Source organism: Camarhynchus parvulus, chromosome 5 (genome assembly GCF_901933205.1).
Source record: "Camarhynchus parvulus chromosome 5, STF_HiC, whole genome shotgun sequence".
Classification (NCBI taxonomy): Eukaryota; Metazoa; Chordata; class Aves; order Passeriformes; family Thraupidae; genus Camarhynchus; species Camarhynchus parvulus.
In genome coordinates, this window is record NC_044575.1 from 28154599 (window position 1) to 28160537 (window position 5939).

Below are 5939 nucleotides of genomic sequence, written 5' to 3' on the forward strand. Positions count from 1 at the left end.
TATAGATGGATCTGGTTCTAACTCACCCCCTCTGCGTGGCAGCTCAGGGAATCCGATTAAATGCAATGAACCAGCAGGATGTAACCAGCCCAGCAGACAGAGAGCCTGGGCTTTGGTTTGAATCAATAACTTGACTGCTCAGCACTCAGTCAGTAATTCTCTCCCTGATGCACAGATGATGAGAGTTTTCTCATTGCGTATTACTTCCTGATGCTTTGCAAAGAGCACACATCCCAGCCCAAGGGAAAAAGAAGAGTGAAGAGAGTCAGACATCAGAAACACAGAGAGGCAGAAAGAGCTCATCAGAAAGAAAGCTCTCAGCAATAACATAAGCCAAAATACCTCTGCACCAGAGCCAGCTTGGAAGGTTATTTCACTCGACATTGCAGCACTCCATGCAGAAATTAGGGCAAGACAGATGATGTTTTACTGACAGGCATCTCTGACACATATTCCCAAAATCTTGCACTCGGAGACAGGTTCTTCTCATTTGTCCTGAGGAAAATTGGGGCAGAGTGAGTGGGAGTCAGCAAGTTCAATCAGACTCCCTCTGTCATTGGGGAGGGTGAGGGGGCCTTGCTGTGCCAGCCTGGCACTGCCCACCTGGGGAGCGTTCACGTGGCTGCTGGGTTTGGACTGGGCAATGTCCATACTCCACGCCTTGCTCTGCCTTAAAGGGCCATTGCTGATCAAAGTTAGAGCATAAAATTCTGCCTGCCTTCATGCTTTGCTGCATCGTGGAGAGGTGGCAAGAACAGCCTCTGCCCTGCCTCTTAGGTACCAGCTCCTTCTTGGCCCCAACACAGACATATAGGAATGCATCACACAGCTCAGGTCCATGTTCATCTCCTGCTTAGTACTCCCACAGCAAGCTTTTTAATCTGCTTCCCTATGTCCTTGTTTCTTTCTTGAAACCCCTTCTCCCTGTACAGATACATAGTTCTCCAAAAGAACCTGCCTTTTGCAATGCTCACAGGAAAGCAGTTTATCCTCATATTGTTCTTTACTGCATCCTGCCTCCCCTCCAGGATTAGAATTTAGGGAAGAATCCCAGCTGCTAAACCATCTGTGGTTTTGGGATACCCTATAACCAACACAGGCATGTACATGCTGTATGGCATGTATGCCATATATGCCGAGTATCTGCTCCTGATTTAACCTGTGCCATCCCACGTGAATAGATTTTGATGCTGTAATTGTTGGATGCCAGCCCTTCCCAACACAGTTGTTCAGAAGTAACACAGTGTAGACACATGATCCTTCCCCATCCCCGATCAGAAACCTGGGATGTGCTGTAGGCCAGGTCACACCACAGGACATGGGCTCACAGCTTTGTACAGTCAGAGGCACTTGCAGAGCATCTTAAAGACAGGAGATGCAGACAGCCTGCCTCAGGCTCACAGCCTGCATTCCGTATTAAAGAAATTAGATACGCAGGTCCCTGATAAAAGTCACAGTTGATCAATAGATGAGAGTCAGCAAACTCCATGATTTGTTACTTCCTCTCACCCTGGCTTTGACCAACCTTTTGGTCCCAGACAGGACACGCCCCAAGCAGCAGGACATGTCCCATGTCAGAGTGACATTAAGACAGAGAGTGGAGAAGAGAGCAGCAGATACTGCCTCCATCTCACCTGAGCTCTAACTCTGGAATATAAAACTGCATTGCAGAACAGAAGCATTAATGCCATGGATACCATTCCGTACACAGGACCAAGAAGGAAATACAGCTCATAACCAGGAGAAAGAAAATTTTCCTTCAAATTATGTTGCACAAAGAAAAAAATTATTCTGGGCCCTACAGCCTCACTTAACTGTATAAATGTCCAGTGAAAAGCCACAGAGCTCCCATGTAATGATCCAGTGCCTCTGCCTTCGCACTGCACCAACAACGCAAAGATCTACAGCAGCGACCTGCCATGAGGAGACAGATTTTCATCCTTTACTTATTTTTCATTCTTTCTTATTTTTACCTCACACAGACTAAGAGAGTAAAGAGGTTTCTAGCTCTGAACCTCAAAAAGTGATTTTTTTTTTCCTCTGGAGGCCTCTAAGACAAGGAAGGCACTGAGTAGTTACAGCAAGTTCTTTAAAGTCAACAGGCCAGGGGAGGAAAAGAGCAACTTGCTTTTGTCAAGTGACAGGCCAGCAATGCTAGGGCAGTAGATAGCAGCAAGGTGAATTTTGTAATTGCTGGTGTCTGGACACAGTAATTTGTAGTAATACTGGCTCTTTTAACATTTCCTTTATGTGTGTACGAATCTAATGAAGGGGAAACACATCTGTACATCCTTGAGAGACAGCACTGGACCTTTAATCAGAAACCTTTCTTTGGAGCAACAGGCTGTACTGGTATGGCAATTATTTCACTAATATGTTGCCTTTATTTTTCCTACACATCAAGCCAATAAAATTTTGCTAAAAATAAGCATTTGAAGCAGCAGCAGTGCAAGCTATACAGAAATAACATTTCTTAACAGAATATTCTGAGTCGGAAGGGATCTACAAGAAGCATCAAGTCCAACTCTTAGCCCTGCACAGGAACTGCCCAAGAATTATCCCATCTGCCTTCATCACAGCCACTCTCCAGCTCAAAGATGTTCCCTTTCAGTTTAAGGGGACATACTAACTTCAGCTGCTGAGGAGGCTTGTACTTTTTTTTTAAGTGAAAAGTTACACCTTCATGTTCTGGGCAACCTGACAATACTGTGTTATGCAGAAAAGAACAAACTGCTTCTTGGGCTGGGGGCCAGTAAGTTGAGATGGATCAGAGCTGCTGCAGAGTTGGAGAGATTCAGATCTTACCTTCCAGTAAGGCAGATTCCCTTTGCTTTTACAGCTTCTAATAGGCTCCATAGCCATTTTTAACCCTGAGAAACATTAGCAATCATGGGAGTTATTAGCAGGTATCCAAACAATGTGGAGAACTAAAGTCCAGCTCCAGTTTCATTTATGATACATCATTCTTGCAAAGACAAAATGTCACACGTACTCCCCAAAGCGATGCTACAGCTTCCTAGGGGCACAGCTGTGTGCAGAGGCTATTTTATGTAGAAAAGCAACTACCATCAATTCACCTCTAGTGAGATACACTAACACAGCACATCTCTTTTGCACAATGATTAAATTTTCAGTTGCAGATGGAAAGTCAGAGCTGTTCTGCAGAACTCGAAAAAAAGTTACTCAGCAAATGGCATTAAAGTCAAGCTTCTCTGTAGATTTGCAACCCCATCAGACATCACCCTTAGAGATGTATAACCCCATTTATCATCTCTTGGTAAGAATCACATGGTCTTAGTGACCTGTTCCAGCCCAAGCCCTTCACCAGTCCCAGCCCTCCAAACACACTCAGATCCATGCTGGATGGCCCAGGATAAATAATAATCATAATAAATCCAACTATTTGCTGTGGATATAGAGCCACTTCGAGAGACTTAAAGGAAGACAGAAAATAAGATACGAGTTTACTGAAGCAAAGGGATTTGATAGCAAGCAGCCAGCCCCATAGCTTGGCTTTTGGGAGGTAGCTTTCTCAGGAACTGACACCAATGACTATTTCACTAATCAATGATTATTTCTCTCAGCATGAAGAAAATACAAATTTAATTTGTTTTAATCCTACTAAGATATCTCTTCTGGAAGAAAACTCATTTACTCTCATAAACAAAGATTTCTGCTAAAAAGCCATTTTTCAGAATTCATCAGAGTGGTCAGCTATCTTTGAAGGCTTCCTCCAGAAGACAGCCCACAGGCTTTCTGCAAGGCACCAGTTTTTCCCCCATCAAGCCTGAAGACCACAAAATGATCACATGGCTGACAAACAGAAAATGTTTGGAGCTTCAGTAGTTAAATAGGGTGCTTATCTGACTGAGGTTGTTCTGTGCAGGGCCAGGAGTTGGACTTTGATGACCATTGTGGGTCTCTCCCAACTCGGAATATTCTCTGAATCTAAGCATGTAACTTGATTTCCCTCAGCCACTGTTCCTCCTGTGTGACACTGGTAGTAAATCCAGAACATCACAAGAATACATATACCAGGGCAGTAGTTTGGGTATCATGAGCAACCAACAAAGTCCTGCAAAAAAGAAGGATTTGTTAGCATTTCCTTGGCAGAATAATGGAGGAGGGAAAATGTAATACCTCTACATATTAAGACAGGCAAACAACCAGAGAACCACCAGCACATTTCAGATCTGACAAAACTGTCCAGCAAGGAGCAAATGAGATCCAGGGCTGCCCATTCTGGAGAAGCACACTCTTTAGCTGTTTCAAGACCAGTTAGCATATCTGAATTCTCCAAACTTCTAGAAACAGGTTAGCTGCTGGATTTCTATCCACAAGGTGTTTCTCAACTGCAAAGGTATCAATATTGATGGCAGTCCACCAATTTCTACCCAGTTTCTTCCCTTTGATCAAAATAAGGAAATTCATAGGCTTAACTTTTAAACAATAAATACATATCCAGGAAAACAAAAACAGCCAACTCCCATTTTTATTTAATCTTAAATTCGTTAAATGTCTTGCACAGGCACAGAGACCACAATTGCTCTTGCATACTCATTCTGGGCTTCCTTTACACCATTGCTTAAGGCAAGGCCTTAAAAAGTACAGACACTACAATTAGGACTTCATTCAGGAGTGGAAACTGCAGGGCCCACATCACCAGTGTTCTTCACACGCATCCCCTGTACACTGTTCAATACTCCTCAGCTCTAGTTCCAGCAACCACCACTTCAAGTTCCTCCTTCCTGGTCCTGCTCATCCAGCCAGTCCCAGCAAGGTCAGGACCATACTGCAAACCTACACAGGGCAGGCACAAGACACCTCTTGCCTCCTTCCTATCCACATTTGCAAGTGGTTATCTAAGTTCAGAGGCACAAAGATCTACTGCTGCCATCTATCATAGCAGCAGACCATGACAGCTGCATTACAAACTGTGCAATGATGAAGAGAACCAGCAGCCAAATGAAAGAAAAAATGTCTGGCAAGGAAGGGCATTGAAGACTTTGCTCTCTACAACATACAGCAGACTAAGAGTGCCATCTCCTTTTATTCTCCTGTGAGCCACCCTACCACACATCATTTGTAGATGAGGCTTCTTTCATAATGCTGAAGTTTAGCTTGTAGGGATAAACACGGAAAAGCTCCCAGATCCACTGCCTAGTCATCCACTTGTACTCAGTCACCTTCACGTGAAGTGTCTGCAAGAGGAGATACCAGGGGTACAAAGTTTTGTTCAGCATCAGTCACCTGTCAGTTTCTCTGTCAAAAAGAGACAACAGAACACGGGAAATCCATTGCAGTCTTAAAACTCGACTCATTCTACCCATAGCATCACCCTGTGAGGGGACGAACCACTTGGGTAAGAGGTGCAACAGTAAGACTCACCTGGAGTAGTGGTAAGGCTTGTAAGCAGGGCTTTTAACAGGCCTCTTCAACCCTGTGTAACCACGAGTATCTCACTGAAAGTGTTCCCTCAGACAGCAGAAGCCCATTAACCTCCACAGACTCCAACATAACTATAATCATAGATCATAAATTAACTACCACTTCAGATACTGGCAGGGCACACAGATGCACAATAAGCATTTTCCCCCTAATAATGTCATTCTGCTTTTAGATTTCCCAAATACTATGTAGCTTTGGTGTCAGTCAGCATGATACAGCTTAATTTTTATTAGGTCTACAAGTTTTTCTGAATGAGGCATTTTTCTTTAACCCCCATCCACAATAACAGTTTGTTAATCTCTCAACATCACAAACAAGGGGGAGAAGTGCTGTGATAAGGAGGGTGGAATGTTGTGCAATTCTGCCTGCAGGGATACTTGGATAAGGCTTGCAATATCAGTAGAAGAATGGCTTAATTTGTCAGCTGGAACAATAGATGACAGCTCATCATCTTAGTGCTGTGCTCATCCTTAGTGAGTTGCTCATAAAAA